The sequence below is a fragment of the Arachis hypogaea genome, chromosome 19 (genome assembly GCF_003086295.3).
Source record: "Arachis hypogaea cultivar Tifrunner chromosome 19, arahy.Tifrunner.gnm2.J5K5, whole genome shotgun sequence".
NCBI lineage: Eukaryota > Viridiplantae > Streptophyta > Magnoliopsida > Fabales > Fabaceae > Arachis > Arachis hypogaea.
Window position 1 is genome coordinate 85,537,191 of NC_092054.1, and position 10,872 is coordinate 85,548,062.

Sequence of the window (10,872 nt, forward strand, 5' to 3'; positions counted from 1 at the left end):
TTACCACTGGCCATCTTCCTCTTACTCTTAATGCCACAAAGAGCTCTAAGTTGACCATCCGTCTCCAGTAGCCCATATTCAAGTGGGATTAGAAAGCTATGGGATATGAATTTTATCCACTTGAATGTTGTGAAGGATGATGGCAACTTAGGGGGAGGTGTTTTTAATGAAATTGCAAGCTCCACTCCCTTGTGCTCTTCTCTGATAATTACCACCTCTTTGCAAGCTTCTTCAATTTCAACCTCTTCCTCTTGGTAGCTTTCTTCCAATTTAATCTCCTCTTCATTGCTTTCCAAGGGCATGGGAGGTTGTGCTTCTTCTTCTTGAATCTCCATCTCTTGATCAACCTCTTCCAAGTCTTCAACTGTGATATGCCTTGGAGGTTGTACACCCTCTTTAGCATCAATTTCAAACATCTTGGGAGGGGGTTCTATGACTGGACTTTCCCATGGAGGTTCTGCATCTCCTAAGTCTTCAACCAACTCTTCTTCTTGAACAATGACAACTTCTTCTACTTGTTCTAGTATGAATTCATGCTCTGTCATGTCCACTGGGGTTTCTGGTATCTCCTTCATGCTACGCTCTTCACTAGACTGTCCACATGGAGCTGTGGCTGATCCTTGTATATTTGAGCGCCTGAAGCCCATTGAATTAATGCTTGCTCCAGTTGTTGAGTGGTTGCCTGAAATCGATCCACTGTTTCCTTGAAACGATCCTTTGTCTCTTGATGCACTCGGTTATCATAGGTAGGATCATAGTGCTCTTGGATTGATGGATATGGAGATGGTAGATATTGAGGTGGTGGTGGGGTGGGGAGATCATTCTGTGATTGAAAAGGAAGTGCACTAGAGCTTGAGGGTTGATTGTTAAAGGTATTTGGTGGTCTGAATTGGGCGGCGAGAGCTCGTATAGTAGAGTTTAGATCGGTAAGTGCTCTCTCCATGGAGGTTTGGGGTGGATCTATGTATGGTTCATTTGGTTCATAAGGTGGTTGGTATGGTGGATGTGGGTTAGGGTTATATGAAGGTGAATGGTGGTAGTTGGCTTGGGAGTGTGGTAGTTCAAAGTTATGTTGAGGAAAGGGTTCATAGGCATATGGTGGTGGTTGTTGATAGTCCATTGGAGGTGGTTGTTGCCATGAAGGTTGATCAAATCCTTGTGGCTCCTCCCATCTTTGATTGTTCCAACCTTGATGCCTGTTCTCATTGTAATTTCTTCTTCCTGCAACATTATTGTAACCAGACTCACAGCCAAAGGGGTGAGAGTTCATAGTAGCAAATAAAAAAATTAAAAACAAAAATAAAAATAAATTTAAATTAAAAGGTTATTTAAATTTTGAATTTGAAAATTAAAATTTGAAATTTGAATTTTGAAATTTTGAAATTTGAATTTTGAAATTTGAATTTTAAATTTTTGAAATTTGAATTTTTTGAAATTTGAAATTTGAAAATTTTTAAATTTAAATTTTGAAAAATTTTAAATTTGAATTTTGAACTTTGATTTTTGAAACAAGATAAGATAAGATAAAAATTTTAAAAATAAAAATCTGAAAATTTTTTTTCGAAAAAAAATTAATAAAAAATATTTTTGAATTTAATGAGGAGAGAGAAAAATAATAAAATGACATCAAATTTCAAATTTTTAGATCAAAACGAAGAAAACAACTAAGAACAGCTTGAAGGTCAAGATGAACGCGAAGAACAACTTGAAGATCAAGATGAACACTAAGAACAAATTTTTTGAAAAAAAAAATTTTTTTTAATAACTAAATAAAAACCAATAACCTCTTAATTTATGGAAAAAGAAAAAATAAAAACAAAAATAAAAAACAAATAAACAAGCAAAAATCAAAAAAATATTTATAATAACCAATAATAAGGCACACGTTTGCAATTCCCCATCAATGGCGCCATTTTGACGTTAGGATTTTTGCCAGTAAAGAATGTCATAAAAACAGTCGCGTTGTAGATATAGTCTCTAAACCGACAAAAATCCCTTCGTACAAACATTTTGGTTGTCACAAGTAACAAACCCCTTTGAAATTGATAACCGAGTATTCAAACATCGGGTCGTCTTCTCAAGGAATTGCAGGGAGGTGTGTTCTTATTATTGGTTATGAGTTTGTAAATTGGGGGATGTTGAGTTTGGGCAATGGGCACAGGTATATTTAAATGACAAATAAAATAAATAAATAACTGTAAAATAAACTTTTGACAAGGTATGAGAAATTGGAAGTCCAACTTGGTTATCTCTCTCAACAATAATGAAAGTTGAATCTTAATTCCTCTTAGTTAACCTTTAAAGCAAAGGAAAGTCAAGAGACTAATTAGTTTGACCTTCGAATCCTATTTATTTCCTAAGAAAAAGTTGGGATTATTGAAGTTCAGTTCAATTAGCAAGATAGCGATTATCAATTGTGCTAAGTTTGATAATGTTGAGTTACTGATTTCTTAACCAAGACCAAAAGGGAAAAATCTAAATTATCTATATAAATAAAAGAAAGCAATCATAAATCTGAAATACCTCAAATAATATTAATTAAGAAAATCATAACATGAATGTAGCATAAGCCAAATAGGCAACATAACTAATATAAGCATCAAAGTATCTGAAAGTAAGAGATAAATATAAAGTAAAAGAACATTGAACCTGGGATTGAGAGTCACTCCTAAAACTAAGAGAAGTCCTAAATCCTAATCCTAAGAGAGAGGGGAGAACCTCTCTCTCTAAAAACTACATCTACTCCTAAAATTGTGAATGTGAAAGCCCTTCTTATGAATGGATGCAGTTCCCCACTTTATAGCCTCTAATCTGTGTTTTCTGAGCCGCAAACTGGGTCAAAAACAGTCCAGAATTCGCTGGTTTCGAGTTTTGCCACGCTGGTTTTTCGTCACTGCGACGCGGCCGCATGGATCACGTGGTCGCATCGCTTAGCGTCAGGGTAACTATAGCATATTATATATCAAATCGAAGCCCCGAACGTTAGCTTTCCATTGCAACTAGAACCGTGTCATTTGGACCTCTGTAGCCAAAGTTATAGCCATTTGAGTGCGAAGAGGTCAGGCTGGACAGCTTAGCAATTTCTCCAACTTCTTGTATTCCTTCCACTTTTGCATGCTTTCTTCCCATCCTCCAAGCCATTCCTGCCTTATAATATCTGAAAACACTTAACACACATATCAAGGCATCTAATGGTAATAAGAGAGGATTAATAATAAGCAAATATAAGATCAAAGAAGCATGTTTTCAATCAAAGCACATAATTAGGAAGGCAAATGTAAAACCATGCAAATAGTATGAATAAGTGGGTAAAGAGTAGATAACAACTCAATTGAGCACAAGATAAACCATAAAATAGTGGTTTATCAGTAGCTCAGAAATCACCCCTAGCATTTTGCCTTTAAGTGGGTCACGTGAGAGTATCGGCGCGTACGCGCCATGTGCGCGTCCACGTCGATTGGCTGTTTCTTCACCCACGCGTATGCGTCATGTACGCGTGCGCGCCTCTATGCGAAGCCACTTTTGCATGCGCGCACCTTGTACGCGTGCGCGCCCATCAATGGATTCCCAATTCTTGTTTCTTCATGCATTCTCCACTTTGTATGCTTTTCTCCTCATTTCTTCCATCCAATACTTGCCTTATGAACCTGAAATCACTTAACAAATATATCAAGGCATCGAATGGAATTAAAGTGAATTAAAATCATCAATTTAAGGGCCTAAAAAGCATGTTTTCACACTTAAGCACAATTAAAGGGAGTATTACAAAACCATGCTATTTCATTGAATAAATATGGGAAAAGGTGATAAAATCCCCTAAACTAAGCACAAGATAAATCACAAAATCGGGGTTTATCAAATTTCCCCACACTTAAACTAAGCATATCCTCATGCTAAAATCAAGAAAGAAGCAAAGGGTATCAACATTTATTCAATGCAAACTAACTAAATGTAATCTATCTTTATGAATGCATTGGCTTAGTCAAAATAAATCAATCTCCAAGAATATACATATGCAAGCTCAAGGGCTAAGGCAATGGCAATCAAGCAAACCACAATTGGATTGAATCATTGAAAGATTTTACAAACTTGCAAGAAAAGATGATCATGGGTGGAAACATGTAATTAAGCGATCGAACCCTCGCCGGATGTGTATCCGCTCTAGGCACTCAATTGTATGGGGTTGATTCACTCGATTCTTCCCTAGTCATGCTTTCCAAGAATTTTTTTTCATCTAACAATCAACAATTATTCTATGCAAGCATACAAATATCATGAGGGCTTTCCCATAGGTTGTAATGGGGCTAGGGTCAAGGTAGGATGCATATGGTCAAGTGAGTTAAAATTTTGAATCTTTGATTAACTTAAACTTCCCACCTAACTTATGACTATCTATATAATTCTAAACAATCCTAACTACCCATTCTTCACTTTTACACACACTCATGTATTCTCTTTTGGTCACCACACATATGCATTGATCATTATTAAGCTTTAAACTTTGGGGTATTTTTGTCCCCTTTTTATTGCAATTCTTTTTTTTTTAACATAAAAACATAAACTATATACAAGAACCTCAATGCCTATGGTTTACACATGATTAATACATGAGTATGTACCCAATTCCCAAGATTTTTAACATAAACATGAAAACACACTTTTATCTCTACCCAATGTACCCAACTTTCCCAAAATCAAGTAATGAACACTCTCACTAGCCTAAGCTAATCAAAGATCCAAACAGGGGACATTTATTGTTTTTCACTTAGGCTTGTAATGTGCTTCAATTAAGAATAAGTGGGTTAAGCATAGGCTCAAAATTGGCTAACAATGGAAGATAAAAGGTAGGCTATTTGGGTAAGTGAGCTAATTGAAACCATGGCCTCAATCATATAAATGCATGTATACACAAAATAATGGACATAAAGAATCGAACAAATCAAGGATTACAATCATAGGAAGAGAATAATGCACACAAGAATAGAAATAAGTGGTTATATGATGTAACCACACAATTAGGCTCAAAACTCTCATGCTTGTGTTCTTAGCTCAAAACATGATCCACATGGTGTATTAATCAAGCAAGTTCTAAAAAAAAATTTTTTTCAACCAATTGCAGTGGTGCTCTAGAAATGGAATTCTTGGAAGTTTTCATCATATTGATTAAGTTTATTCTAATTCAATGTTGTGATTTAGAAATTTTAAAAAAAATTTCCTCGTTTACCCCCTTTTCAATCAAAACATAATCCTTATACAAAAAGGGTCAACTAGGTTTCAACAATTCAAAATATTTTTCTAATCACAATCAAAAGCGAAAATGCAATATATACATATATAATAAAGGTGCGCAACAACCAAAATAAGGGTATCCACAATAGCAAATATGTACAATAATCCAAAATGATCTCAAAGATAAAGTGCAAAATAAAATAGAGTAGCAGAACTAGAAGATAAATGTCTGAAAGTTCACCACATAAATGCTATCCACCGGTCACAAACGGTGACCTCCCCACACTTTAGGATGAAGCATCGTCCTCGATGCTACTACTGAAGTTCGGGATGGGGGTCAATAGTTGCGCCGGGCTGTGGCTCGGGCTCAGGCTGTGGCTGTGACTCATGCTCAGGCTGTGGTACTGGCTGTGAGTCCTCAGGGGGCTGTTGAACCTCTGTGGTGGCCTGTGTCTCTGGTGGTGCCTCCTGCTGAGTCGGCTCCTCAACATGCTCCTCCTCCTGATCCTGCTCGTCGGAGGCAGGAGAGTCTGGGAGCGGAGGTAGCTCAATACCCTGTGATACGGACACCTGGTCTATGCGATCGAGATGTCGCATGATACGACGCTCGCTGCGCTCCATGAAGCGAAATAGGCGCTGTACCAACAGGTATGTCGGCTCAGGTGCAGGTGGTGGTGGCAAGGATGATGCGGTTGAAGTAAAGGAGGGTCTTGCTACTGCTGCTGATGATGAAGGCTGAGCTGCCTCCACCACTACTCTGGCTCGAGAACGGTGTCTGGGTGGAGGCTTCTCGTGCACCCACCTACCCCACGGAATAGTAACCTCCTTGTCATCGTCATTTGGGGGTGGTGGTGTCACGTCGTCATCCTCCCACGGGACATCAGCTAGCTCAATCATGCTGGTGACCAATGTAGGGAATGGCAAGAGGCCACGGATATGCGTACGCCACATGCTCTGCCTGATCAGCCGGGGGAAGTCTACCTCCTTCCCCTCCATGACACAGCCAATAAGAACTAGCATATCCATCAAAATCTCTGAGAAGTGAGTGGTGGACAAGACGTAATGGGCGAATATATGCTACCAAGTCTTAGCCTCTCTCGACAGATAAGTGAATAGCATCCCCTTGGGCTTCTTGTTACCAGAATCCATTACCCAAGGGGCGTCTGGTGTGGCAATCACGCGCTTCAGTGCCTCATAATCAAAAGTCATGCAGTGGATAGCTACCTCTGCCTGCTGACAGGCGCATGGGTCACTAGTACGAGGTAGGCAAAGTGATGAGCGGATAATTTATACGCTTTTTGGCACTGTTTTTAGTATGTTTTTAGTATGATCTAGTTACTATTAGGGATGTTTTCATTAGTTTTTATGTTAAATTCACATTTCTGGACTTTACTATGAGATTGTGTGTTTTTCTGTGATTTCAGGTATTTTCTGGCTGAAATTGAGGGACTTGAGCAGAAATCAGATTCAGAGGTTGAAGAAGGACTGCTGATGCTGTTGGATTCTGACCTCCCTGCACTCAAAGTAGATTTTCTGGAGCCACAGAACTCGAAATGGCGCGCTTCTAATGGCGTTGGAAAGTAGACATCCAGGGCTTTCCAGAAATGTATAATAGTCCATACTTTGGCAAAGAATAGACGACGTAAACTGGCGTTCAACGTCAGCTTTCTACCCAAATCTGGCGTCCAGCGCCAGAAAAGGAGCAAAAACCAGAGTTGAACGCCCAAACTGGCATTAAAACTGGCGTTCAACTCCAAGAAGGACCTCTACACGTACAACACTCAAGCTCAGCCCAAACACACACCAAGTGGGCCCCGGAAGTGGATTTATGCATCAATTACTTACTCATGTAAACCCTAGTAGCTAGTTTATTATAAATAGGACCTTTTACTATTGTATTAGGCATCCTGGATCGTATTTTGATCCTGTGATCACGTTTTGGGGGCTGGCCATCTCGGCCATGCCTGGACCTTTCACTTATGTATTTTCAACGGTAGAGTTTCTACACTCCATAGATTAAGGTGTGGAGCTCTGCTGTTTCTCAAGGATTAATGCAAAGTACTACTGTTTTCTATTCAATTCATCTTGTTTCGCTTCTAAGATATCCATTCGCACCCAAGAACGTGATGAAGGTGATGATTATGTGTGACGCTCATCACCATTCTCCCCTATGAACACGTGCCTGACAAACACTTCCGTTCTACATGAAATAAGCTAGAATGACTATCTCTTAGATCTCTTAACCGGAATCTTCGTGGCGTAAGCTAGAATGATGGCGGCATTCAAGAGAATCCGGAAAGTCTAAACCTTGTCTGTGGTATTCCGAGTAGGATTCAATGATTGAATGACTGTGACGAGCTTCAAACTCGCGAGTGCTGGGCGTTAGTGACAGACGCAAAAGGAGGGTGAATCCTATTCCAGCATGATCGAGAACCGACAGATGATTAGCCGTGCTGTGACAGAGCATGTGAGCATATTTTTCACTGAGAGGAGGGGATGTAGCCACTGACAACGGTGATGCCCTTGCATAAAGCCAGCCATGGAAAGGAGTAAGACTGATTGGATAAAGATAGCAGGAAAGCAGAGGTTCAGAGGAATGAAAAGCATCTCCATTCGCTTATCTGAAATTCTCACCAATGAATTACATAAGTATTTCTATCCTTTATTATTTATCTTTTAATTATCTAATCCAATCACATTTAACCCTACCTGACTGAGATTTGCAAGGTGACCATAGCTTGCTTCATATCAACAATCTCCGTGGGATTCGACCCTTACTCACGTAAGGTATTACTTGGACGACCCAGTGCACTTGCTGGTTAGTTGTGCGAAGTTGTGAACCATGGTATTGGCATCATGTTTTTGGCGCCGTTGCCGGGGATTGTTTGAGTTTGGGCAACTGACGGTTCATCTTGTTGCTCAGATTAGGTAATTTTCTTTTTGTTTTCTTTTCAAAAAAAAAACATTTCAAAAATATTTCAAAAATTTTTCCTTTGTTTTCGAAAAAAAAAATGTTTTCAAAAAATTTTATTCAAAATTTTTAAGAATGAATTCTAGTGTTTCATGAAGCATGTGAAGCCTGGCTGGCTGTAAAGCCATGTCTAAATTTATTTGGACTGAGGCAGCAATTTGTTATCAAGAGCAAGCTAGTTGTTGCTAATCCACCTGCTGTTGTTCCTGATTCACCTGCTGAAGCTTGGCTGGCCATTGGCCATGTCTAGTGTTTTGGACCGGAGCTTTCATTGAAAGCTTGGCTGGCAAGTGAGCCATGTCTGATTCCTGGACTGAAGCTTTAGACTAAGAATGCAAGATTCCTGGAATTCATGTTAAAAATTTTGGAATCTTTATTTTTTCTTTTTCATATAATTTTCAAAAAAAATCCAAAAAAATTAGAAAATCATAAAAATCAAAAATATTTTTCTGTTTCTTGTTTGAGTCTTGAGTCATGTTATAAGTTTGGTGTCAATTGCATGTGCATCTTGCATTTTTCGAAAATGTCATGCATTCATAGTGTTCTTCATGATCTTCAAGTTGTTCTTGGTAAGTCTTCTTGTTTGATCTTGATGTTTTCATGTTTTGTGTCTTTTCTTGTTTTACATGTGCATTTTTCGTTTCTTAGAGTCTAAACATGAAAGATTTCTAAGTTTGGTGTCTTACATGTTTTCTTTGCATCAAAAATTTTTCAAAAATATGTTCTTGATGTTCATCTTGACATTCAAAGTGTTCTTGGTGTTCATCTTGACATTCATATCATTCATGCATGCATTCATTGTTTTGATTCAAAAATTTTCATGCATTGAGTCTTTTTGTTGTTTTTCTCTCTCATCATAAAAATTCAAAAAAAAAAAATATCTTTCCCTTTTTCTCTCATCAAATTCGAAAGTTTGGATTGACTTTTTCAAAAATTTTTAAAATCAAATTGTTTCTTATGAGTCAAATCAAATTTTCAATTTGAAAATCTTATCTTTTTCAAAATCTTTTTCAAAAATCAAATCTTTTTCAAAATTCTTAGTTATTTTCGAAAATTCCAAAAATATTTTTCAAAAATCTTTTTCTTATTTTTATATCAAATTTTCGAAAATAACATAATCAATTAATGTTTTGATTCAAAAATTTGAAGTTTGTTACTTGCTTGTTAAGAAAGATTCAAACTTTAAGTTCTAGAATCATATCTTGTGATTTCTTATGAATCAAGTCATTAATTGAGATTTTAAAAAATAAAATCTTTTTCAAAAACTAATTTCTATCATATCTTTTCAAAAATATCTTCTCATCTTATCTTTTTCAAAAATATCTTTTCAAAATATCTTATCTAACTTTCTAACTTGTTATCTTTTCAAAATTTGTTTCAACTAACTAACAAACTTTTTGTTTGTTTCTTAACTTTTTCAAAACTACCTAACTAACTCTCTCTCTCTAATTTTCGAAAATATCTTCCCCCTTTTTCAAAAATTTCTTTTTAATTAACTAATTATTTTTATTTTTGATTTCAAAATTTTTCGAAAATTACTAACACTTTTCAAAAACCATTTTTGAAAATCACTAACTCTTTTTCAAAAATATTTTTCGAAAATTCTCCCTCTCCCATCTTATTCTATTTATTCATTCATTTACTAACATCTCATCTCACATCTCAACCATCCTCACAGTTGTGTTTCTTCCATTACATTACATTCTTTATCTCCCCCTCTTTTCTTCCACTTACAAAGGGATCCCTACACTGTGGTATAAAGGATCTCTATTATTATTATTATTTTTCTATGCCCTCTTCTTTGTCATATGAGCAGGAGCAAGGATAAGAACATTCTTGTGGAAGCAGATCCAGAACCTGAAAGGACTCTGAAAAGGAAACTAAGAGAAGATAAAATACAACAATCCAGAGATAACCTTTCAGAAATTTTCGAACAGGCAGAGGAGATGGCAGCCGAAAATAATAATAATGTAAGGAAGATGCTTGGTGACTTTACTGCACCTAATTCCAATTTACATGGAAGAAGCATCTCCATTCCTGCCATTGGAGCAAACAATTTTGAGCTGAAACCTCAATTAGTTTCTCTGATGCAGCAGAACTGCAAGTTTCATAGACTTCCATCTGAAGATCCTTTTTAGTTCTTAACTGAATTCTTGCAGATATGTAATACTGTTAAGACTAATGGAGTAGATCTTGAAGTCTACAGGCTCATGCTTTTCCCTTTTGCTGTAAGAGACAGAGCTAGATTATGGTTGGATTCTCAACCCAAAGACAGCCTGAACTCTTGGGATAAGCTGGTCACGGCTTTCTTAGCCAAGTACTTTCCTCCTCAAAAGCTGAGCAAGCTTAGAGCTGATGTTCAAACCTTCAGACAGAAAGAAGGTGAATCCCTCTATGAAGCTTGGGAACGATACAAACAGTTGACCAAAAAGTATCCCTCTGACATGCTTTCAGAATGGACCATCCTGGATATATTTTATGATGGTTTATCTGAGCTATCAAAGATGTCACTGGACACTTCTGCAGGTGGATCCATTCACCTAAAGAAAACGCCTGCAGAAGCTCAAGAACTCATTAACATGGTTGCTAATAACCAGTTCATGTACACTTCTGAAAGGAATCCTGTGAGTAATGGGACGCCTATGAAGAAGGGAGTTCTTGAAGTTGATACT

At 37.3% G+C, this 10,872-nt stretch overlaps 1 non-coding gene across 1 annotated transcript; it reads right to left on the reverse strand.

The window, feature by feature from the left end:
* Positions 1-10,542: 10,542 nt before the first annotated feature.
* Positions 10,543-10,650, reverse strand: LOC112781619 (small nucleolar RNA R71). Its single transcript, XR_003192385.1, has one exon. It is a non-coding gene; the product is annotated as a small nucleolar RNA R71 (small nucleolar RNA).
* Positions 10,651-10,872: the final 222 nt, after the last annotated feature.